Source organism: Cygnus olor, chromosome 2 (assembly GCF_009769625.2).
Source record: "Cygnus olor isolate bCygOlo1 chromosome 2, bCygOlo1.pri.v2, whole genome shotgun sequence".
In the NCBI taxonomy this organism is placed as follows: domain Eukaryota; kingdom Metazoa; phylum Chordata; class Aves; order Anseriformes; family Anatidae; genus Cygnus; species Cygnus olor.
In genome coordinates this window covers 141,792,450-141,819,244 of record NC_049170.1, presented here as the reverse complement: position 1 = coordinate 141,819,244, position 26,795 = coordinate 141,792,450, and the positions used below count along the sequence as shown (strand labels likewise).

Genomic DNA, 26,795 nt, shown 5'->3' with positions numbered 1-26,795 from the left:
ACAACAGCTAAAGCTAGTGGCTGTTATGGATCCAGGATTTCATATAGGATCACATGAAAGGACAAGTGATACTCTTAAGATCTTTCTTCATTTAAACAAATTCTTATTGTTCTGTGTTTCTCCTTACTAGGGAAATACATGTTTCTAATTAATAATAATAATAATAATAATAATAAAATGTTTCTAAACTGCAATAACATCTCTCATAATTTACTATTCAAAACCATGCACTCCTTAATTTTTTCCAATGTTTTAAGAAGACCTGTTTAAGAATCTTACTCAGTCTCTCTTCTGTGTTGGTAAGTTGTTGGACAGAAGGTTGAGGACTGAATGCTTTCCTGTTTGAAAAGATAATTGAGGTCTTATACTTCATGTTTAAGTGTTGTCTTCACTGTGATGATTTATAATGATCAGAAAGGTGTCAACACAGGTTTGGCATATAATAAAATATATGAAGTCTGATCACAGCTTTTGAACAATATTTCTGTATGTCTTTTATGAAAATAATATATTTGGATTCCTGGTGCCAAGTACAGAAGAGCACATCTTTTCAGCTCACGATTCAGACTACCTAAGTCTACCTACATCACAAAGGAATGAAATGTATTTCTGTACTCAACTATTTTCTAATAAATAATAAGTGCCCTCTTCCAAGTGCTAGAACACCAGCTCATATTCTGAGTTCAAACATTGTTCTCAAGGTTATGCTCTCATACATTCAGTGTTTAGGATGCAGGTGCCTAAATGTCTTACTAGATATAAAATTAAACTAGTAATGTGCTTTCATTTTTACTTAGTTAATCGTGCAGTTAGAGAAAATTGCAAATGCTAAATGAAAAACAAAAAGAGTAAAGGAAAAAGCAGCATCAAGGAAAAACTTGACAAAATTATTAATGATACAATTTTTTTCAAAAAGAAAAAAAAAGTAAATATCTTTGTTGTTTTGATCTTCCTTATAAAAACATTATTTTATTCAACTGAAGTCTCATTTTTACCTGCTCTATACAATGTTGCAAGACAGACAATCAGCTAAAGGTTTACAAGCAAAATAATCCCAAATATTTCTGAGAGTTTACTTTGTGCTGAATGTCTACATTAATAGATGTCAGACTATTTGATTATCATTAATAAGTTTTTTAGAAAAGGTTAAAATTTCAGAGGACCTGGCTAGGAATTCTTTGCATTATTGACAAAGTTTGTGTTCTGCTTTCTGTCAGTTGACATAAACAGCCAGAAAAAGTATTTCTCTGCAGTCATTTTCTGTATTACGTTAAGCAACATTAAAGGGAGAACATTAATCTGAGGAGATTCCTTTATAAATTTTGTTCAGTAAGGTACCAAAGTCTGACAGTAAAAACTGATTTTTATCCTTACTATACTAGAAAAAAAGAATTCACTATTGGCTTTTATTTTTATATCTTGCTGATATTAATGGGAATTGAAATTATTTAATATAGATGACACATAACCAGCTAAGTCAGATAAGGACATGAGTAATCATGAACAAATATGATTGCTAAGGAAAATAAACTCAGATATTTGGGAGAAGCTGTTTGTGGGGTGGTATATAAATAAAAAGCAATAATAAACTTATCTGCTTCTAGAAAGACATAGATAAAATGTACTTCCTTTTCTTTTATGTTACAATGGGAATTATGCTGCCACAAAGGGCTAGACCCTAGAGCAGAATCTTTCTTAATTTAGATATTAAATGAACATCCCTTCTCTTAAGTGGCTATTTTTTATACAAAAACAAACAAACAACAACAAACAAATCCAACAAAAACCACATTTTGTCCTTACACAAAACTACTGACTTTTATAATTTATTTTGTAATGGTCTTGCAGAATTTAAACACAGGAAACACATTTAAATGACATAATGGGAGAATTATTTCTTTTTTCTGTGTGACCATTGTAGGTCACACAGATTGGCTCATATTAATTCGCAGGGCATTAGTCACGACCTGTCACTTAAGGAGTGAAAATATTTTCCATTATAAACCTCCCTTGAAGTTGCTTTTTCCTTTTTTTGACATTCACACGCTAATCCACATGTATTGCAGATGTTTATGGAGATTCATGAACACTGTTGAAAAATATGTTTATTTCAGGTAACATTCACAAATAATTATAACTAGCTTGCAGTGGAAAGTGTGTTCATGTACCCCGGGTGCATTTGTTGAAGGAGCAGATTCATTCTTGGCGCCCTCTCCTCACATACCCACTAAAGCACCAGATGATGCAGTCAGGTCTGGGCTATGTCTGGGTAGTGATTTCTGGCCAAAAAGAAGAATTTTATAGTTATAAAATAACATAAGCACCGAAGTTCATGAGATTAATACTTATGTACGAGTTATGAAATAATCAGTAAAGTACTGGGCTAAGTTTACTTCTTAGTTGAGGTATGCCACAAAATTTTATATAGGCTAACGTTTGGAGAACACAGACATAATATTAATTTACAGAATCATAAAATGGTTTGTCTTGGAAGGGACACTTAAGGATCATTTAGTTCCAGCACCACTTCCATAGGCAGGAACACCTCCCACTACACCAGGTTGCTCAAAGCCCCATCCAGCCTGGCCTTCAACACATCCAGAGATGGGGCAAACACAATTTCTGTTGCAAACTGTTCCAATGCTTCACCACCCTCTGAGTAAAGAATTTCTTCCTTATATCTAATCTATATCTACCCGCTTTTAGTTTAAAACTATTCACCCTTGTCCTGTCACTACACTCCCTGACAAACAGTCCCTCCCACCTCTCCTGTAGGCCCCCTTTAGGTACTTAAAGGCTGCTATAAGGTCTCCCCAGAGCCTTCTCTTCTCCAGAATAAACAACCCCAACTCCCTCTGCCTGTCTTCACTTGCCGAGGCGATCAGCTCCGGGGCAGATGCGTTCTGCAGCGGAGCGGGGGATCGGGACACGCAGGGCTTTTTTTCCAGCATCGAGGCCACTCGAGGGAGCCGCCAGGACCCGGCAGCCCTCGCGCGGGAGGCAGACGAGGCGTAGGCGGAGCCAGCAGCGTCCCCTCCCCGGCCGTTCAAAAGCAGCCCCTAGGGAGCGCGTGGTGCGTCAGGAGGGAGTGGCGTGGCAGTTCGCGCAGGGAGGGCAGAGAGGGTAGAGCGTTATCCCCGACCATAAGAACTACTCCTCTAACGGCTGTCAACCACTAGCTAGGCTGCAATGGTCTACACCAGGCATAGTGCTCTCTCTAGAAAGTCTGTAACCGCCCAGACTGACTACCTGCTCAAAAATGTGGCAGTTCAGGTCTCTGGATGCAGGGAGTGTCTGGGCCTGTTGCTGGCATCTGAGGGAGGCAGAGAGACTGTGTGGGTGAGGTGCGAGCAGGTGGATGACCTGGTCTGCCTGGTGGCAGAACTCAAGGAGGAGGTGGAGAGGTTGAGGGCTATCAGGGAGTGTGAGCAGGAGATAGACTGGTGGAGCGACTCCCTGCAGGGCCTGAAGGAGAGGTACCGGGGTAAGACACCCCAAATGGGGGTGTACCCCCTGCCCTATTGCTGTCGGGCAGAGGGAGGGGACCTAGGAGTTGAGGAGGAATGGACGCAGGTCCCTGCTCGACGTCGCAGGTGACACGCCCCCTACCGGCCCCACCTTCCCAGGTGCCCTTACAGAACAGATTTGCGGCCCTGGAGCTTGACAGACCAGTGGGTGAGGATGAGGTAGAAAGTCTACCCGGGAGGATGCCTAGGGCAAGGAAGTCGACTCCACGCCTCAATACTGCCTCCACCAAGAAAAATAGAAGGGTGATCGTTGTAGGTGACTCTCTTCTCAGGGGAACAGAGGGCCCTATTTGTCGGCCTGACCCTACCCATAGGGAAGTCTGCTGCCTCCCTGGGGCCAGGGTCAGGGATGTTGCCAGAAAGCTTCCCAACCTGGTTCGCCCCTCTGACTACTATTCTCTTTTGATAGTCCAGGCTGGCAGTGATAATATTGAAGAGAGAAGCCTGAAGGCTATCCAGCGGGACTTTAGGGGACTGGGACGGTTAGTGGATGGAGTGGGAGTACAGGTGATGTTTTCGTCTATCCCTACAGTGGCAGGGAGGGATACAGAGAGGACACGGAAAGCCCACCTGATTAACACGTGGCTCAGAGGCTGGTGCCAACACAGAAATTTTGTTTTTTTTGACCAAGGGGCGCTTTATTTGACACCCGGCCTGATGGCTGCAGATGGGTCCCTATCTCTACGGGGAAAAAGGATCCTAGCCCAGGAGCTGGCAGGGCTCATTGAGAGGGCTTTAAACTAGGTAAGAAGGGGGATGGGACTGAAATAAGGCTTGTTGGAGCTGTGCCAGGAGGAACAATGGCAAGGCCGGGGGAGAAGGCAACGGCCAAACTGAAGCGCATCTACACTAATGCACAGAGCATGGGTAAAAAACGAGGAGCTGGAAGCCATCGTGCAGCAGGCAGGCTATGACTTGGTTGCCATCACGGAAACGTGGTGGGACCACTCTCATGACTGGAGTGCTGCAATGTCTGGCTATAGGCTCTTCAGAAGAGACAGGCAGCACAGAAGGGGTGGTGGTGTGGCTCTCTGTATTAGAGAGTGTTTTGATGTTGTGGAACTTGAGGCTGGGAATGATAAGGTTGAGTCCCTATGGATTAGGATCAGCGGGAAGGACAACAAGGCAAGCATCCTGGTGGGGGTCTGTTATAGACCACCGAACCAGGATGAGGAGACGGATGAGGAGTTCTACAGGCAGCTGGCAGAAGTTGCAAAATCATCAGCGCTCGTTCTCGTGGGGGACTTCAACTTCCCAGACATATCCTAGAAGCACAACACAACCCAGAGAAAAGCAGTCTAGGAGGTTTCTGGAGAGCGTGGAAGATAGCTTCCTGATGCAGCTGCTTAGAGAGCCTACCAGGGGAGGTGCCCCACTAGACCTTCTGTTCACAAACAGAGAAGGACTGGTGGGAGATGTGGTGGTCGAGAGCTGTCTTGGGCAGAGTGACCACGAAATGGTAGAGTTCTCTATTCTTGGCGAAGTCAGGAAGGGGACCAGTAAAACCGCTGTCTTGGACTTCCGGAGGGCTGACTTTGAGCTGTACAGGACACTGGTTGGCAGAGTCCCTTGGGAGGTGGTTCTGAAGGGCAGAGGAGTCCAGGAAGGCTGGGCACTCTTCAAGAAGGAAATCTTAATGGCTCAGGAGCGGTCTGTCTCCACGTGCCCAAAGACGAGCCGGCGCAGAAGAAGACCGGCCTGGCTCAACAGAGAGTTGTGGCTCGAGCTTAGGAGAAAAAAGAGGGTTTATAATCTTTGGAAAAGAGGGCGGGCCACTCAGGAGGACTATAAGGATGTTGCGAAGCTGTGCAGGGACAAAATTAGAAAGGCCAAAGCTCATCTGGAGCTCAATCTGGCTACTGCCGTTAAAGATAACAAAAAGTGTTTTTACAAATACATCAACACAAAAAGGAGGACTAAGGAGAATCTCCATCCTTTACTGGATGCGGGGGGAAACTTAGTTACAAAAGATGAGGAAAAGGCTGAGGTGCTTAATGCCTTCTTTGCCTCAGTCTTTAGCAGTAAGACCAGTTGTTCTCTGGATACCCAGTACCCTGAGCTGGTGGAAGGGGATGGGGAGCAGGATGTGGCCCTCACTATCCACGAGGAAATGGTTGGTGACCTGCTACAGCACTTGGATGTATGCAAGTCGATGGGGCCGGATGAGATCCACCCGAGGGTACTGAGAGAACTGGTGGAAGAGCTGGCCAAGCCGCTTTCCATCATTTATCGGCAGTCCTGGCTATCAGGTGAGGTCCCAGTTGACTGGCGGCTAGCAAATGTGACGCCCATCTACAAGAAGGGCCTGGTAGACCCAGGGAACTATAGGCCTGTTAGTTTGACATCAGTGCCAGGGAAGCTCATGGAGCAGATTATCTTGAGTGTCATCACGCGGCACTTGCAGGGCAACCAGGCGATCAGGCCCAGTCAGCATGGGTTTATGAAAGGCAGGTCCTGCTTGACGAATCTGATCTCCTTCTATGACAAAGTGACTCACTTAGTGGATGAGGGAAAGGCTGTGGACGTGGTCTACCTTGACTTCAGTAAGGCTTTTGATACCGTTTCCCAGAACATTCTCCTCAAGAAACTGGCTGCTTGTGGCTTGGACTGGCGTACGCTTCGTTGGGTTAAAAACTGGCTGGCTAGCGGGGCCCAAAGAGTTGTGGTGAATGGAGTCAAATCCAGTTGGAGGCCGGTCAGTAGTGGAGTCCCCCAGGGCTCAGTACTGGAGCCAGTTCTCTTTAATATCTTTATTGATGATCTGGATGAGGGGATCGAGTGCACCCTCAGTAAGTTTGCAGATGACACCAAGTTAGGTGCGTGTGTCGATCTGCTCGAGGGTAGGAAGGCTCTGTAGGAGGATCTGGATAGGCTGGACCGATGGGCTGAGGTCAACTGTATGAAGTTCAACAAGGCCAAGTGCCGGGTCCTGCACCTGGGGAGCAACAACCCCAAGCAGCGCTACAGGCTGGGAGATGAGTGGTTGGAAAGCTGCCTGGCTGAGAAGGACCTGGGAATACTGGTTGATAGGCAGCTGAATGTGACCAAGCAGTGTGCTCAGGTGGCCAAGAAGGCCAACAGCATCGTGGCTTGTATAAGAAGCAGTGTGGCCAGCAGGTCTAGGGAGGTGATTGTCCCCCTGTACTCGACTCTGGTGAGGCCGCACCTCGAGTACTGTGTTCAGTTTTGGGCCCCTCACTACAAGAAGGACATGGAGGTGCTCGAGAGAGTCCAGAGAAAGGCGATGAAACTGGTGAGGGGTCTGGAGATCAAGTCTTATGAGAGTGGCTGAGGGAGCTGGGATTGTTCAGCCTGGAGAAGAGGAGGCTCAGGGGCGACCTTATCGCTCTCTATAGGTACCTTAAAGGAGGCTGTAGCGAGGTAGGGGTTGGTCTATTCTCCCATGTGCCTGGTGACAGGACGAGGGGGAATGGGCTAAAGTTGCGCCAGGGGAGGTTTAGGTTGGATATTAGGAAGAACTTCTTTACTGAAAGGGTTGTTAGGCATTGGAATGGGCTGCCCAGGGAAGTGGTTGAGTCACCATCCCTGGAGGTCTTTAAGAGACATTTAGATGTTGAACTTAGTGATATGGTTTAGTGGAGGACTTGTTACTGTTAGGTCAGAGGTTGGACTGGGTGATCTTGGAGGTCTCTTCCAACCTAGACGATTCTGTGATTCTGTGATAGGAGAGGTGCTCCAACTCTCTGATCAACCTCGTGGCTCTCCCCTGGACTCACTCCAAGAGGTCCATGTTCTTCTTGTGCTGGGGGCCCCAGACCTCAATGCAGAACTCCAGGTAGAGTCTCATGAGAGCAGAATGGAGGGGAAGAATTACATCCCTTGACCTGTTGGCCACACTACTTTTGATGCAGCCCAGGATATGGTTGGCTTTCTGGACTGCAAGTGTATATTTCCAAGTTATGTTGAGTTTCTCCTGAACTGACATCCCCAGGTCCTTCTCATCAGGGCTGCTTTCAATCCACAAATCGCCCAGTCTGTATTCATGCTTGGGATTGTCCTGATTGAGGTGCAGGACTTTGCACTTGGCCTTTTTAAACCACATGTTGTTCTCACGGGCCCACCTATCAAACATGTCAAGGTCCCTCTGCATGGCATTCCTTCCTTCCAGCATGTCAATATTGACCTCTGCGGAATGCCACCCATTGACCACAACTCTTTGAGTGTGACCATGCAACCGATTCCTTGACCACTAAATGGTCCATCCGTCAAATCCATGTCTCTCCAATTTGGAGACAAGGATGTCATGCAGGACAGTGTCAAATGCTTTGCACAAGTGCAGGTAGATGATGTCAGTTGCTCTTCCCCTGTACACTAATGCTGTAACTCCATTGTAGAGGGTCACCAGCTTTGTCAGGCGTGATTTGCCCTTAGTGAAGCCATGTTGGCTTTCACCAGTCATTCATTTTCCACGTGCCTTAGCATAGTTTCCAGGAGGATCTTCTCCATGATCTCTCCAGGCACAGATATGAGACTGACTAGCCTGTAGTTCCCCAGCTCTTCCTGTTTTTCCTTTTTAAATATGGGTGTGATGTTTCCCCTCTTCCAGTCAGTGGGAACTTCACCAGACTGCCACCACTTCTCAAATATGATGAACAGGGACTTGGCAACTACATCGGCCAGTTCCCTCAAGACCCATAGATGTATCTCATCAGGTTCCATGGACCTGTGCACCTTTGGGTTCCTTAGCTGGTCTCAGACTTGACCTTCCACTTCAGTGGGGAATTCTTTATTTTCCTAGTCCCTGCCTTTGCCTTCTGCAGCTTGGAGGGTGTAGCTAGAGCACTTGCTGGTGAAGACTGAGGCAAAAAAATCATGGAGTACCTAAGCCTTCTCCATACCCCGGTGACCAGGTCTTCCATTTCCTTCTGGAGAGATCCCACAGTTTTCTTAGTCTTCCTTTTATAACTGACATATTTATAGAAGCTTTTCTCATTATGCTTGATGTCCCTGGCCAGATTTAAATCAGGGCTTTACCTTCCTTAACCTGATCCCTGGCTGCTTGGATGATTTCTCTGTTTTCCTCCCAGGCAACCTGTCCTTGTTTCCACTCACTGCAGGCTTCCTTTTTGTGTTTCGGGTTTGGCCAGGAGCATCTTGTTTATCCATGCAGGCCTCCTGGCATTTTTGCCTGACTTCCTCTGTTGGGATGCGTCGCTTCTGAGCTTGGAGGAGGTCAGAGGTTTGGATATTTACCAGCTTTCTTGGGCCCCTCCTCCCACCACTGCTTTGTCCCATGGTACTCTATCAAGCAGATCCCTCAAGAGGGCAAAGTCTGCTCTCCTGAAGTCCAGGATAGAAAGCTTGCTGTGTGCCCTCCTTGCTGCCCCAAAGATCTTAACTCCACCATTTCATGGTCACTGCAGCCAAAACTGCTGTTAAGCTTGACATTTCCCACCACCCCCTCCTTGTTGGTGAGAACAATGTCCATTTATCTCAAAAATTAGTTTGTTAACAATGCCAGAGAGTTAACTACCTCACTCTCTGGTGCATTGTTTCTGACCGAGGCACAATAAAGCAATACTGTTCAGATTATGATTTCACTTAGTGATCCACAGTGAAGCTACATTTTTCTAAACAATAAACATCCATCCTATATATTAACTACTGGTTGCATCTGAGGAAGCTGCGATCCATTTCTAGTGTCTTTGAACTCTAAATAGAAGTAGAGACAAAATGTGTTATCCTTCATTTTCACAGATCAAGATCTCAAAAATAGGAATTCATTTTTTCACTTTGTCAAAAGACAGAAATAAAAACCAACAAATATACCTTTAACAAGATTTGTAATCACACTCATCAGAACAAAAGGCAAAAAAATTAAACCTCTTTTGTTAAACAAATATCAATAATTTAAGAAGAATTTAGGAGAGTTTAACATCAGACGGCATTCTAATTTTCTAGGAAGGTATTAAAAGAACATTTTAATTTACATAAATACTTTGAATCATATATGAGAGAAATAGTGAGAAAAATATTAATAATATTTGTTCAAATGGAAGCTGTTGTGGAATTTAATATGAATGTATGTATGCATTCGTGCAAGTGTTAATGTATATGCATGCTTTCAGTGTTTCAGTTTGTAGTCTGTATAGAAAAATAAAATTTATATATATATACATGTATATCAATAAAACTAATATATAATTAATAATATACTTTCAACTTCACAATTGTAAAACTCATGTCTATACCACTTTGGAATACTTCCCTGTTATCGGTATGATTTAAGTAATGTATTTATTGTTTTTATACAATGAATGTAGTCCTGCCATTCTTCTTCAGGAAAATTTCATGCTGAAATGAGTTTAGTCTGTGCAAGTGTTTTAGGTTTAAGCTTTTGGTCAAGAAATAACTGTCATAAATCCCCTTTTCAAAGCAAATGCTATGCTCCGAAACAGCTTCAACATTGTATTCTGCTAATTTATTGTTTTTAAACTTACACATTTATGAGAATAATAATTTAGAAATTAACATCTGGAAGCTCAAAACAGAATCAGTCTGAGAGTAAGGTGGCTGGAGATATGCTTCCCATCTACTGGTGCGCAGAGTTATATTGAATTTGCTTCCTGGAGCAGGAATGTGAGGCAGTGCAATGGCTTTCATATGTTTACAAATGGTGCATGAAAAGCGTCCCCCTTCAGTACTATTTGGGTAAGTTATAAGCGTGGATTTTTCCTGTCACAAGAGAGGATAAGCTCATCAGGTCCACTAGGTCAGAGGTTGAATAGGAAAGGCAAGAGACCATGCAAGAGTTCCCAGCACCATGCCCTACTTGTAAATAAACAGAAGACTTCAGTCTCCATCACTATCAGGTCTTCTCTTTTCACAAACACTTAATTCAGCAACACACATAAGCTTTTTTTTTTTTTTTTTTTCTTCCCTCCTTGCAAGATAAAAAGACACCTACAGGTCTTATTCTGTTTGCCTGAGCCTGTCTGCCTTTCTTTACCATTTGTGATGATTGATTGCTTCTGTGTTTCATCAATTAAAAATGTTTTAGAGTACAAAGTCTTCAGCATGTTTAATAGGGTCTGGTTAAGTAAACATCCTCCACCAAAGCAGAACAAGTAGAGCTTAAAATAAATACTGCTACTGTGCCAAGTTCATAATTGCTTGCACATTTAGCACTTTACCATGTCCTAAGCATAACCATAAAAAAAAAAAAAAAAAAAAAAAAAAAAAAAAAAGCTTTGTGTACTTACTGCAGTTGTCATGAAATTATAACTGCTTTAGTATTGCAGGGTATTTACATTTTTGAAATACTTGATTTTCCATTTCATATCATATACAAAATTTGTTTCAAAGAACCAAGAAGCTGAGCCTGAATGTGAGCAGTGGTTAGGCTTTGTCAACTAACTAGGCATGCAAGTGTTGTGGTACTTTCTGCCAATAATATAAAATTTCAAGGACAAGTGAAAGGTTCCAATGCAGCTGTCACTCTTAGTGTTACCAGTTTTATTATAAAATTATCCTTTCATCTCTGATTTTAATTCAAGGTAGATATAATCTATAGTTGAGTCACAGATACCTGTTACACCCAAAAGTCACCTTTTGACACACCTTGGATATGTCCAAAATGTATCTGTGAGAAGCTTTACACTTATTATTACTTGGGAGATGTGAATATTAAAGAAAAATTTTTATGCAGGGTAACATGCATTAGAATTAATGTCACTTAAAAAAAAAGAAAAAGTTACTGGAAAAGTATATAAACTGTAAAAGTTATACAAATGTAATTTATTCCAAATTTATAACACTTTAAAATGTTAAATGATGTGTAAAATCCTTAGGATAAAATACAGACAATGTCTTTAAGAGAAATCAGTAACAAGCATTGAAACATAATGTGGAAATAGGATATAATGGTGATAAGTGATAATACAAATAATACATTCTTCAGCACTGAACAAAGGTATCAATAGAATTAGAAGACCACTAAACCAAAATGTAGATGTCATCTTTTGCATAGCCTTTATTTAGTTACCTTGTATATGGTTTTCCTGTAACTTGCCAAAGAGCCGATCATCATTCTTCAAATTTCAGTTTACCTCCTTTCAGCATCAAGTGGAAAGAGCTTATTTTGTTGCCAGAGCTTGTACCAGTTTCCTATATCATTTCAACTCCCAATGCTTATGTCTTCACCCTGAGCCTTAGAGGCTGCCCCAGCCTACAACCATCAGCAGGTGGGCAGCAGACCATGCTAAATATATATTCTCCTGCTCAGTTTTCTGTGTTTCTCAGAAAAATAATCTGCTCTGGCTGTATTTGCTCATGAATCTAGAATGTAGTTAATCTTCAGTACAATTTAATTGACAGTAGCAGCATCTGATTCAAAGTAAAGGTGTTTGTAGTCATGATTGCTTAGATATGTAAGATATTTTTGGATATTTTTCTTTGTGTCACAGGCACGGAGGAGTTCAGAATCAATTGAAGGGTTTCTGCTTAATCCAAAACTTAGTGCTGGCCTTCTGATTAGTAACAGGGTTTATCTCTACAATACGATATACGAAAGAGAAAAAAACAACAACAACAAAAACCATAAAGTGTAAAATGTCAAGAATTACAGATACTTCTTTACACCATTGTCTGGTGACAGTTGACTGTAAGAACGCATGGTGGCCAAGACTTTGAAAAGCCATTTATGTTTGGTTTGTATCAGCTGCTGATATGATTGATTCAGACATGTTGAAGAGAATGGGTTTCTGAAACAGAGATACTCAGTGTTTTCAGATAATAAAGTCTTAAATAGGCAAGATATGCAAGGACAGATTTTGCATGAGTCTCTGCATGAAACAAAGGGAAATATGTTGCTGATCATATAGTGAATCTGACATCTGTAGCCATGAAATATAGTTTGCAGATCATATAATTTAACTTTTCCAGGGAGTATGTCTGACAATTTTTGAATATATCTTATGCGTCTAGTATATCTAGCTAAGTTACATTGGGTCCAAAACTCCAAGTTTGTTTAGGGGTAAACATTTACCTTTGGAAATAGACATAAATGGAATGGCTATTGCTACCTGCCTCTGGATTATACCATTTGTGACTAACTTTCTTTTTTCCTTAAAAAAATTCCCAAGTACTTTCCCTTCTGTCACTGTTGAAAACTTCATTTTCAGTCTCATTGTCTAGAGTAAGTATTTTTCTGTTCTACCAATTGCTGAAAAATGTGGTCAGAAAAAGATAATTATAAGTTTGGAAGAAAAGACAACTGAAGTGCTTCCCTTCTGAATTTAGCTTTATCTTAAATACAGATTCCACTTTTTCTCTCTATAGTTTGCTTTACCTTCCATGTTTTTCTTGTTTTCCTTCCACCACTCCTTAGGGCCTATGAAATTTTGAGCATGTTCATGTGTCTAAAGAATTATGAAATTTAAATATTATAGTTACATTATTAGATGGTCACTAGGGGTTTTGTGTGCAGTGTTACTTTTTCATATTTGCGAAGTTCCCATGCTTTGTGCTAGAATTAAAAATACAAGATAGCTGTGTGCGTATGAATGAGAAATCATCTATTTAAAATATAAATTATTGTAAGAATTCCTACTGATTGTGTTTGTGACGTATTTGACCAAGACATTGGAAAGTACAGCATTCTTGTTTTGAATTCCAAACAATCAGATTTCTATATTAGGCAATGTTCTTTAGCATACATTAAATATAAATTTTGAGTTTTGCTTAAACAAGCAATGACAATTAAAAAACTTAAAACAGGGTCAGGAAAAGGTTTCATACATTATGAGCTTGTATGCACCTCATTAAAATCATTCCACAATACTTCTAGACAATTGTTACAGTTTATACTGCATTAGCAAAAGGGTTGTTAAGAAAAAATGAGAGCCTTTTAATTGACTACTTCAATTAAAAACCCACATGTTAAATGTTTCTATTTCATAGCTGTGCAACGATACAGTTCATTTGCTCCAAGACAATAGAGCCCCCCCAAACAAGAAATGAGTAACACAGCCATGTTATTCACTCAATAGAAGAAATGAAAACATTACAGAGAACGGAAACTTTAACAGACAGGTTTGCATCACTTAACAGTGGAGTTAATCAATTTACTCTGATAACAGATTGAAAAGCATATTTAATTACATACCATTTGTGGTTTAAGAACATGAGAATGAATATCTGATCTAGAAGGAGAAATTTCTGAAGGAAATATTATCCTTCTTTGAAGGGGATGTATTGAAAGTATTTTGGTGGTGTTTTTTTTTTTGGTTTTGTTTTTTTGTTTGTTTGTTTGTTTAAGAGAGCTAATTACCTTGGAGAAGAAAGATGGACCTTTCCATATTAAGATAGCATATAATATCTTAGCCTGGCTATTTACCAGGAAACGGATCCATCCTGTTATTTTTTTTCTCCTTCTTTTCTTCCTTCTTTCTTTTTCTCTGTATTTTTTGCTAGTTTGCTTTGGTTTCCTTTTGTTTCTCCTTTCTTATCTCTCCTGAGCATATGTAAGCCTATGCTATAGGTATACACAATACATTAAATAGGCACCTAAAGATGTATTAGAAATCATACCACACTACCCTTCTAAATATTGGAGGATGTGGCCAAACTGTGGAAAGAAAAAATAAATAAATTCAGAAGTACTAATATATAAGAGTTGAATTACTTGGCTCTAAATCATAGGGTACATAGTCTTTTCTCTGGTTCCATGGATCTGTGTGAAGACTGCTACTCCAATTTGTCAGTGTCTTTCTTCACTGGGGACTCAAGGAAGGGATGCAGGGCTCCCAGTGTGGTCTTGTGAGTGCCAGATGGTTCAGGGCCTTTTACAAGTATACACCAAAGAGGGAGGAAGCCTCTCAGCCTGCTGTGCTCTGACAGGACCCCCCAGGGCTGCCACTGCAAAAATGCTCCACAGTGAGTGGAGTGCTCCCCCATCCTCTTGTAAGGCACCGGGCTGTCCCACTGGAGTGAATATGCACCCACTCTTGAATTTTATTAGGTTTCCATCAGCCAATTTCTCCAACCTGCTGAAGCTCCTCTGAAGGGTAGTTTTGCCCCCCTTTTCCCCCGCACATCAGCTGTCCCCTGCAGCTTGGTGCAACCTGCAAGTATTTTCTTAAGGATGTATTTGGTTCATTTTTACTTGTCGTTAATTATGATAGTATTGGCCCCAGCACTGACCCCAGAGGAGCAGCACTTATAGACATCCATCAGCTATATTTTAGCAGAAGCAGGCCGGCCAATTTTTCACCTGCCCCTCAGTCCATCTGTCCAGCCCTCTCCGGTTTAGTACTGCTACCAGAGTGCTGTGGGAGGCCAGGGTAAGTTGAGGCACTTGGTACCCATTACTGTCCCACATCCCCACGGGCAGTCGTGCTGGCATGGGAGGCAAGCAGAAGATAAGGCAGGAGTCAGAGAAGGGTAGAAGTCACCTGAACTGGGTGAGGCCTTGTTGCACCACTCTGCAAACTTCATACTATCTATTTTATTTTCCATTTCTTCTTTAGTATGTAAACTTCTGAAGCATACTGATAATTATCCTAAATATCAAAATATGTTCCTAATGTAAATGGTCAAGCGTTGGGAGTTATACATGTTTTACAAATATTCAGCTTTAGGAAGTAGTTGGAGACACACCGCCAGCCTCAGCCAGCCACTGGTAGCTTGGCTCCATTCAAGCAGCCCCTTTGAGTCCGATAAAGTTCTTGGTCACAAATACCCAGTGCTTGGTCAGTTCAGTCCCTAATGAAAATCTGATATCTTTACTTGAAGAAAAAATCTGAACTCAATGCTGCATTTTTTGTGTGTCCAAAGATCTAATGCTTTAAGATCAAGGCTCTGACTACAAATTTATTTTCATCTAAGTCAAACTGCTACCAGTCAGGGGGGCTAGATTGACTGGAGAATGTGGGTATCTAGCCATAATTTGCATGTCACAAAATGAGATCTTCCTCTGTGCTAGGTTGTTTTTTAGGTACAAAGTGTGGCAGATTTTGATGAAGTTGCCTTAAGCATTTCACAACTGAAGTCATCGAGTTCATTGGCTGAAAGGTACATAAAGATTTATTTTAACTTTACACAGATATTGCATACATACAGTTGCAATTGTGTTGTAATTTTATTTGGAGTTTATTCTATGGTGAAGGAAATACTCAGAGCTTTTAAAAAATCTTACACAAAAATGCAATATGAAATGGGATATCTACATCAAAATAATGTCTACAGTCAATCATTTCACCTCCTTTATAAATAGACAAAATTGTCCTTCCTGTCTTTTACAGTTGAGTTTTTGTTACAATGAATATCCCAACTTTTTCAATGATTTTGTACCAATGGTACAAAATTTTGTACAATAGTACCAATGCCATGGTACTAAATGCCATGGTACTGTAAAATCTCCTCTGAAAGGGAGGAGAACCATCCTCACTACACCCTTTTTCAGGAAGAAAAAACAAACAAACAAAAAACAAACAAACAACAAAAAAAAACATTATTTTTTCTGTGGCGTTGAGGAAATAATAGATTAAGTAACTTTCTCAAGGGCACAGGAAATTTGTGGTAAAGAAAGTGGAATTCAAATATCATGAACCTCTAGATAGCAACGTTAACCACAAGACCACCAAAGCTAAGGCCTGAAGCATGCTTTGCTGAGATTAAATAAATAAATAAATAAATAATCAAACTGAACATTTAAAGCAGAAGCTGGTAGGACTTCCAATCCCTTCCACAATTACCCCAGAGCAGAGCTGAATGGGACCTCGGGTATTGGCTGAATATGGAAAAAACTGTACTGAAAAACACACAGCAAGGGTTGCATTTACGCTCACAGGGAAAACAAAAAGAATCTGTATGTCTTAAAAGACTTTTTTGGATGGGCTGCATAGCTTGCGATTGTGAAGTGCTTAGCACAGAAGAGACAGAGGGTTCTACAGTGTTCTACTGGTTGCCTTGATTAAAGCATGTAAGATAAGAGGGAGACAAAAAGATGCCCACTGTCTAGACACTCCAAAAATTAATAGAGAACAAATGAGAAATAGAAATTAGATGTCCAAATGGTCTCTCACAGGGCAAGGTTAGTCTGTTTTCTAACTCTTCTGTTGACCAGTTATGGAATTATTGTTCTGCTCTAAAATCTGTGAAATGTAATGCATTTTTATAATTATCACAGCAGCTAATTGTTATTGTTAGTATAAAAGTCAGATAGGATTAAAATAAGCATAGAGGTTCTGTGTTTGTTCTTTTTTTGTTTTGTTGTTTTGTTTGTATGTTTGTTTTAATAAATGATGCAAATTATTCAAATCCAATTGACACTACACTTCAAATAAGTGAAAAGTAAACTCACTGTTATTAATGTGTTAGGAAATTCTAACCCCAATTTAAAGGAGAGTTCTTTTATTTCATAGTATTGATTCATGACTAATGGATAAGAATTAGATAAAGAGGACTGCAGTTTCCAGTGTTATCTGTTTTAGTCTAGCTGTAATTTCTTTTCCTTTGTTGTTGTTGTTGTTTGTTTTTTGTTTGTTTGTTTGTTTTCTTTCCAAAAGACTAATTTCTTGGATTTACCATACAATGGATTTATTTTTATTTATTTATTTATTTACTTATTTATTTATTTTCTGTCACATAGAAACAAAATTATCTGGCTAGTTATTCACATTTTCAGGGAAAAAAAAAAAAAAAAGGAAAAAAAAAAAGTATGGAAATGCAACCAGCATTTACTGGTGAACAAGAAGAAAAATCTAAAAATAAAACCAAACACTGAAAACTGACATACCTCTTAAACTCTCAGAATTCTTTTAAAATAAGAATTCATAATATTTCAATGATATCTGTAAATTAAATCCATAAACAGATGAGTTTACCAAATAGTATAAATGGAACCTCTGACATGTCTTGTTTTCTGCATAGATTTATCACAAACATGAAAATTTCTAATTCCATATTGGGAAGCACTCTAAAATCTCAGCAGCAACAGTGTGATGAATGTAATTCCAACGTCTGTCCCTAGAATTTTTTCTTCCATAGCATCTTCAAGACAAAAATATTGCTCTTACTGTGAATTGTGGGAAAAATCATAATTGTAATGGAAATCTCTGCTCTAGAGCTCCTCATTAGTGCTCCACTTTCCTGGAAGACCTGTAGCGTTATGCTGGAAATCATTTTTTCAAATGATGTTTTAATGCAAGAAAATTTCCAGATCAACCCCTATCAGCAAACCCCTACCTTCATTCATTTTCTTTGAAAAATAAACTTCTAAAGACTGAGGGGAGACCTCATTAATGTGTATAAATACCTGAGGGGAGGGTGTCAAGAAGATGGAGCTGGCCTCTTTTCACTTGTGCCCAGCAACAGGACAAGAGGCAACGGGCACAAACTGATGCACAGGAGGTTCCAGCTGAATATGATAGGGCACTTCTTTACTGTGAGGGTGACAGAGCACTGGAACAGGTTGCCCGGAGAGGCTGTAGAGTCTCCTTCTCTGGAGATATTCAAAACCCGCCTGGATGCCATCCTGCGCAACATGCTCTAGGTGATCCTGCTCAGCAGAGGGGTTGGACTAAATGATCTTCAGCGTCTCTTCCAACCCCGCTCATTCTGTGATTCTGTGAAACTATGATTCAGCAGGAAATCCAGTGGTTAAATTGGAAATACCCTTTGGTAAGAGATGACTATACTCATGTGTGGTCAGACTGACATTTTAGGGTGAAACTCGACTGTCCTTTTAGAAATAAAGATAAAAGAGTAGGAGAACACTAAAGCACTTAAATACTTAAATAGCATTTTGATGGTACTCCTCACCATAAAAAGAATTAGAGATGAATCAACATGAACAAGTTAAATTATATTATTCCCTTCTCATCAGAAAAGTTTAGTGAAGTTGCAGTGAGAGAGATGGCTGAAAAACTCAGTGAGATCAGTCTCAGGAACCTGACAAACTGCTTTTATGTAGTGCAATTGCTAAAAGGTAACAGAATAAAAACCCCAAGTTACACATTTTATTTCCAGTAACAAAGAAAACATGAAATGACAGATTTATCTCTACTTTGGTATTTAGCTGTGATAGATAATGAGAAAGCTGAGAAAACAAAATGCTTGGTCTCAACATGGGCAAATACCTTGAAAGAAGAATTTGGAATGAAATAATCAAATTTTATAGATGGATCTTTCCTTTCGTACTTTTTGGTCATAAACTTGTGGACAGAAGTACTCAAAGTCCACAGCTGCACTTGAATTTTGTAGCTAGGCACTGTTTCTGACAATTGTCACTACCAGATGTTTCTGAAGACGGTCTTTATTTTTAACTCTGTTGATAGGAGCCATCTGCTTTCCAAATATCTCAGCTAAAGAATGACTGTAATGTGTATTTAATATTAACTGGTAATGGGCTGAGCTGAGCAACTTCATAACTGAGTAAGAATTTCTAAATCCACTCTTTTCTTTTGCTTACCTAACTGAGGATTTTCAACCTCTGGGATTTGCAAACCACAGTGTGCTTTCCAGCAGCTGATGACTTTTTTATACCAATGTGAAGCTAGCTTAATTTTCTTTGATACTTTTAACCATTTATGAACCAAAGAATTGACAGAATATACTTTAGAAATAGCACCAATATTTATGAATGGAAAGTATATTCAGTACAGATAAAACAACATTAAACCTTTTAAAGAAAAATAAAGTAAAATAGATTAATTTATACTTTTGTAAAATTACTATGTAGGAGACATTTTTACCCTTTATTCATCCATACTGTGTAAAGTTTGACACAATTTACCAATGATAAAATAAACCATTCCAATTAACAAACGTTCTTGTTCAAAGAAAGCAATGGAAGTTTATGGAATTTCTCATGCAAATCTTATGCAGGCACCATGACCCGATTTCCCTCTGTTGATTACAAAGGGTTTTTTTGTCTTTGATGATAGTTCTTATGGATTTTGGCAGTACAGCTTACTGTTAAGAATCTCTGATGGTCTATGGTTTATAGTTGAACATCAGCACCAACTTTGAAAACATGACTGTTCTTTTCTTCAGAACTGCTCTGAAAATCGCTTGGGAAGAGAACAGTCTGGCACTTCCATTTCAAGTCTGAGCAGGAAGTTCGGGGAACAAGAAAGCTAGAATAATACCAGAATATGTGTGCAAAGTTAAAGTTGAATCTGGAGCAAAATCAAATGTATGCTTTATTCTTTTTTAATTCGGTGTGTAATGCTTATCAGCAGATGATTTTGTCCTGGTGCTTTGGTCACGTCTTAAGGATTCCACAAAGCCTTCCTCTGTAATGAGAACGGGACTCGTAATATTTTATGCTTTATGGTCTGCACACCATGGAAATGTCATGTGGATTTATTGTGCCCTGAGAGGACCACCTGAGAAGACATGGGACACATGGTCAGTCACTGAACTAACTCCCCAGTGTGCTAGATTAGACACCTAAGTCACAGCACTTAATTGAGCTGTGTCATATTCCCTTTCTTCTGTGTCCATCCATGGTCTCATGTCCTCAGTCCCTGCAGCTTTCAGAGTCAAACTATTAAGTGGGCAGTAAGCTTTTCACTAGGGTGAAAAGGCAAGAAGGGCACTTTGTACTCAACAATTATTTTTAGCACCATACTGCCCCATATTTAACCATGTATTACAATATAATATCTAAAGGAAAACATAAAGAGCTAAGCTATTAAGCTACTTAGCACCTCTCACTTGTCTCTGAAGTAGTCAATGAATAACGGTCCCATTTTTCAGTCTTTACTCAGACATTTCCAATGGCTTCTGGCTGATCTTGGATTGAATTTTACAGCTAGATCTTTCCTGTGGTTTAGGACTTCACTCTTAAACCTGGACAGAAATGTTCAAACTCCAGTGCTGTTTTTGAACTGTGTAGGTTGGCAAATTTTGAAGGCCATTTGAAATTTTGTCAGGGAAGAAAAACAGAGAGGGCACTTGATAGTGAACAACCACCAAGATGAACTTCTTCAGGGATGGACGATTTATCAGCTGTATACAGTAGGATCAAGGAAATGTATGGAGTGAAATCAAGATAGACTTAACTTGTGCACAAAACAATAAAGCAGTGGCCCGCAAAGAATTTCTCAGTATGACAAGCATCTTTGCGAAGTTGGCTCTGAAAAGAGCTCTGCATGGGGCTCATTAAAATTCTGTTGTCATGGTCCATAAACAGAGCAGGACACACAATGAATAAAAGCCTGTACAAACATGGAGTTCCAGGGAAAATCAGATTGCTTTTTTATAACCTGAAAGTTCAGTCCTAAAAACCATACTCTCATTAGTATTCTGTTTGACTTCAATTGCATGATGGAGTTCTAAGGATTATCTAAAGAAAAATCAGCTCTGCAGACTCTTCAAAAACCTACACTAGTACAAATGCATCAATTTACCCTTCCTTCACCCTGTTGCTTCAGTATGTCTAGGTGTATTTTTTCTTTTCTTTTTCTTTTTTTTCTTTTCTTTCTTTTCCTTTTTTACTTTTATTCTAAATATTAAATGGCATAATGGCATGTGAGGACAATTTTGCATATAAAAATAGGGTAGGACTTTTTTTTTTTCTTTTTTTGGCTTGCATCCAGACAGCAAAATACTAAAGTTTTCAAAAATTAATAGATTTTAAGATCAGAGAAGAACAGTCAGACAGAACTTCTCCATAACAAATAATTCCTGTACAATCCCATAGCTTGTACTTGAATTAGATTGCAATTTTTAGAAGAAAATTTAAGGTGAAATCCTGATCCTGTAACCTCTCAGACATAAAGAGCTAGCAGGAAGTGGAGAATTGAATTCTGGTATTTTTGTTTGGTTTAATTCGGGGTAAAACCTGCCCTTAATTGTAGTTTATGAACACTAAGTCTCACAATATAATAGTAAGTGCTATACAGCAGTGTTCTTATGAAACAAACAAACAACAAACAAAACAAACAAGAACAAGAAAAAAAATATCTTTTTCCTTGTCATTAACATACAATCTTGCTCCAGAAAGTCCAGCCCTGTTCTCCTTACTCAGGTACCATCACCTTCCATTAATTTCTTCTGGATTTAATCTAAATAAAGAACTGCAGGATCTGATCCCATGGACTCAGGATTAAATAAATTCAATAGGATAACTCATTAAGGAAATAAGTCAATGGGAACTTTTCTGTTTGTAGTGTGAGAGATGTTGACAGCAGGTAACCTTACCAGCAAGCTTGTTGCTTATATGCAAACTTGTTCTCTCTCAGATTTTTGTGACATGTTGCCAAAAAACTTTGGCAGAGTCTATATTTGCCACTGCTGATCCATTTTAACAAGGTTTGTGGGTCATTTGAAAGATGTAAAGCAAAGCAAGACTTTGCTTTTCTTGTTTTGCCAATTTCATTAAGCTTTTGCTGGTAGTTAAGGGTCATTTCCAAAAGCCTAATGGACATTTTTATTAGGTTTCTACAGGGGTGCTACTTATTTTCTTTTCCTGGCAGATTTCCATACTTGGTGTGACTAATGCAACCTCTATTGTTATTTGACAAGAGGAGAAAAAAAAAGACTTTTTTTTTTTTCTTTCCCCAAGGAGAGAAGCTGTCAGCTTCCAGAAGAATAAAGACTTTAGTGTTTACCTTTCCACACGCCCCAATGGCTGCACAGAGGCAAAATTAAATGGATTGAATGAAAGAATATGCAAAACAGCATCAGTGAACTGAATAAACAATTTGCATGTTTCTACTTGTCAATCCACCTTTTCTTCAGTGGCATATTGCTATGGAAACAAGTAAAGATCACTTTAAGATAGCTATTAGCATTTCAGCCAAAAATGGTCACCATTTGGCCACAACCATGGAAGGTTGCTATGTCATCTGGATGCACTAAATTGAATGCCATAGTGATTCAGAGTGTCTAGAGTGCCTGGCTATTTATTGCTTTCAGGACTGACCTTATATATTTGCCTAAGCAGAATTGCCAGTGGAAGGAAAAAGGGTGTTTTGGCTGAGCAAAGGATGAAGGATTGAGCTACAGGGAGCCCACATCTGCTCAGTGCCCGGCCTTAGTAACTGGCTTGGATGTTAGATAGATGTATTTGAGTGGGAAACCTCAGCTCCCTGACTCCAGGATAGCTCTGCCAGGATGGCATTTTATATCCTCCACAGAAGGGGAGGAATTTTCATGATACATGGATCTTTATCTACCCCTTGCTATTTCACCTCAAATTCCCCTTTCTCGGGGGAGTTGCAGAGTACAATTTCTTTTTTTTTTTTTTTTTTTTTTTTTTTTTTTCATAAATCTCACCCCCAGCCTCAGACTGCTCCTCATTTTGGCAAGTGCACTTGCAATAATCCTACTCTGTAGGTGCTCTTCAGGTGTCTTACTCCTCGTCTGGACTACCTGAGACATGCATTTTACGTTTTTTTTTTTTTTTTTTTTTTTTTTTTTTTTTTTTTTTTTTTTGTTTGTTTTTGTTTGTTGTTTGTTTTTTTTTTATTAAATGATAGTTTTGCTGTATGTGTATGGTCCATAGGGGACCAGACACATTATTCAGGAGAGCAGTGCAGAGAGTGTGTGATATTCTTTATTTACATTCCAGTGAGAGCAGAATTTTTGTAAGGATTTGACCCTCGCAATTTCTGCATATGCATGCAGTTCAGGGGTCAGAAGGCTTCCCCTTCCCATCCTTTGCCTATCACAGCAGCACGAATGAAGTATTATGGCCCTCCAAGTTCCTGTGGGCACTATATTTACAGTTGAGAGTCAGTAACATGACCCAACCTTTTCTTCTCAGTGAGAGTGAAAGTCACTGGAGACAACTGTGTGCTACACACTAGCACATGGCACTACAGATGCACTTCCTCAGAATGCTGGGGACCTCCTAGAGGTCCATGGCTCCTGTTCCTCCAGCGGGGTTTTACAGCGGTCCCTCCCACCACACCTCAAAGGACAGTTCAAAGAAAAGCAGTTATCTTCATCTTCAGGCAGGTTTTTCTTAGTTAACATTTCTACATTTCTCAAAGTTTGTGTACCAAACCTCCTTCAGACATGGATGCATCAGTACTAGCAGGGAATTTTGTCTGAGCAAATGCTGAAAGGCTCAGCAAACCATGAGTGAGCTCTGATGCCAAAACTGCTGACCTGCAACACTGCTTGCCAATGCTGATACAGTCAGACTAATTAGAAGTTAATAATATGTCTTCCTCAGATACTGAAGGAGTAAAGCTGGTGGATATTTAAAGTGCCCAGGGTATTTAAAAAATACATGTAGCTGGTGATTTTTATCCATATATGTATTTTATATAAATTTATATATACATTAATATGCATTTGCATCTGCTGAGCTTCAGAAAATGTTTTAAAAACAACACTGTGTTATCCCACCTTTTAATGATTTGTTATGTTAATCAGAGTTTTTCTAAGCCTCAGAGGTTAGTATGTGTCTTTTGAAGTGGCCAAAACAACTTTTGTTGTTGTTGTTATAAATCTTACTGTGCTTACCATTTAAGCTCAATCAAATAGATAAAATAGGTCTGAAATTTCTTTTCTGTAATTTTCTATACATGTTTATCAAACATAAGTGTGTAAATTGTAATGAATCTGATACCAAAAGATATTTAGTGGATCATATTTTTAGTGTTTAGCTTGTTACAACATCTAAAGTGTTACAGAAATGCATTTAACATTTCTTTAATAGATTGACTTTGTTAAGTTTATGAACTCTCTGTTTATGTTATGGTGTTTCAACACTCCAGGAGCTGCGTTACGCTGTGCAGACTAGGAGCAAAACTCAGTCAAGCATTGTGGATTCATGTAGGGATTAGAAATGTCTTGGGCTGTCTGTCTTAGTTAACCTATCTTTTATTTCTGACTGTCCATCTCTCTGCAACATATTTATAGTATGAAGCTATGAGTCTCCCTCACCCTCAGATACTCATTTCCTATGTCTCTGTGTTTTTGTTTCTTCTATTTTAATGCCAGCATTATTTTAACAACATTTATTTTTAGTTGTTGAGATAGTTTGAATCTTATGGTAAAATGTGAGATAAGTCAGTGCCATTTGGGAGTTTGGAGTCCAGTTGTTTGAGCCTATTACTATTATACTCGTAAAACAGTGTAATGCATCCAGATTTATTTTTTTAATTGAATTGATTTTATAGAACTGACAAGTGGTGAAAGAATATTTCATCAACCCAGTGCACCAGCCAGATTTCTCTGTCAGCTGTTGTGCTAATATTACCTGCTTTCTATGTAGGGATCATATTCAGATTGGCACATTAGTAGTGTACCCTCATCAATACTTGACCATTAACTTACTGCTGTCATCTCTACAGTCTGAAAGGATGGACCTGTCTTAGATGCATATGATAAACCAGAGAGGGTACATTTACCAGATAAGGTGCATTTATTTAACTGACTTACTATATGAACCAGAGATGTAAGGATTTGATTTTCTCCTCTGCAAAATGAGAATAATGGTATTTTCTTACTGCCAAAAGGTATTGCATATATAGATACATTATAAAGAAGTTGAAATATGAAAAGAATGGCGTCATAGTTTGAAGTTGCTAAGCTGGTGGCATAAGAGATCTGATAGATCCACTTGGGCCTAAACAAACATAAGGAGGTTTCGATACACTTTTATTTAAATAACAGGGTATAGCTTGACTGAAACTGTTTAATAATATAATATGAAAGCAAATGTTGTTAAATAAATAATAAAACATATGTTTCCACTTTCCAAAAAAAGAACCACACACATGGTTAGATTTATATGGTTAGATGGTTAGATTTACAAAGATCACATAACCATGGAATGGTTGAGGTTCAAAGGGACTTCTGGAGACCATCTAATCCAAACCCTCTCTCAAGCAGTGTCACCTAGAGGACGTTGCACAGGATGGCATCCAGGTGGGTTTTGAATATCTCCAGAGAAGGAGCCTCTACAGCCTCTCTGGGCAACCTGTTCCAGTGCTCTGTCACTCTCACATTAAAGAAGCATTTTCTCATATTCAGATGGAACTTCCTGTGTTTCAGCTTGTGCCCGTTGTCTCTTGTGCTGTCATTGGGCACAACTGAAAAGAGTTTCGCCCCATCCTCTTGAATATACATTGATAAAATCCCCTATCAGTTTTCTCTAGGCTAAACAGACCCAGCTCTCTCAGCCTCTCCTTGTATAACAGATGATCCAGTCCCCTGGTCGTCTTAGTAGCCCTCCTCTGGACTCGCTCCAGTAGCTCCATGTCCCCCCTGTACTGGGGAGCCCAGAACTGGACACAATGCTCCAGGTGTGGCCTCACCAGGGCTGAGCAGAGGGGAAGGATCACCTGCCTCAGCCTGCTGGCAATGCTCTCTCTAATGCACCTCAGGATACAATTGGCCTTCTTGGCCACAAGGCTCCTGGTTAACTTGTTGTCCACCAGGACTCCCAGGTCCCTCTCTGCAGAGCTGCACTACAGCAATTCAGCCCCCAGCTTGTACTGGTGCTTGGTGTTATTCCTCCCTAGGTGCAGGACCCTGTGCTTGCCTTTGTTGAACTTCATGAGATTCCTCTCTGCCCAACTCTCCAGCCTGTCCAGGTCTCTCCGAATGGCAGCACAGCTTTCTGGTGTATCAGCCACTCCTCCCAGTTTTGTGACATCGGCAAACTTGCTGAGGGTACACTCTGTTCCATCGTCCAGGTCATTGATGAGTAAGTTGAACAAGACTGGGCCCAGTACTGACCCCTGGGGACACCACTACTATATGACTCCAACCAGACTGCACACCACTGAGCACAACCCCGAGCTCTGCCATCTATCCAGGTCTCAATCCACCTCACTGTTCACTCATCTAACCCACACTTTCTGAGCTTGCCTATGAGGATGTTATGGGAGACAGCACTGAAAGCCTTGCTGAAGTCAAGGTAAACAACATCCACTATTTTCCCATCATCTACCCAGCCAGTCATTCTATCATAGAAGGCTTTCAGATTTGATTAAACATGAATTCCCCTTGGTGAATCCATGCTGACCACTCCTGATCACCCTCTTTTCCTCCACATGCTTAGAGATGACATCCAGGATCACAGAGTCACAGAACTGTAGGGGTTGGAAGGGACCTCAAGAGATCATGTGGTCCAACCCCCGTGCCAAAGCAGGTTCCCTAGAGCAGGTTGCCCAGGTAGGCATCCAGACGGGAGGATGAACTGTTCCATCACCTTTACAGAGACGGAGGTGAGGCTGACTGGCCTGTAGTTTCCTGGGTCCTCCTTCTTGCCCTTTTTGAAGACTAGAGTGACATTAGCTTTCTTTCAGTCCTCAGGCACCTCTCCTACTTTCTGTG

At 40.2% G+C, this 26,795-nt stretch overlaps 1 protein-coding gene and 1 long non-coding RNA gene across 3 annotated transcripts in view; both read left to right on the top strand.

Moving 5' to 3' along the window:
- The window catches only part of ANGPT1 (angiopoietin 1), a 187,088-nt gene that overhangs the window by 29,913 nt on the left and 130,380 nt on the right, over window positions 1-26,795 (top strand). The gene's annotated exons all lie outside the window — the stretch shown is intronic.
- On the top strand, window positions 13,354-26,580 carry LOC121064754. The gene is made up of 3 exons (XR_005816670.1): window positions 13,354-13,580; window positions 15,472-15,560; window positions 26,042-26,580. It is a non-coding gene; the product is annotated as an uncharacterized LOC121064754 (long non-coding RNA).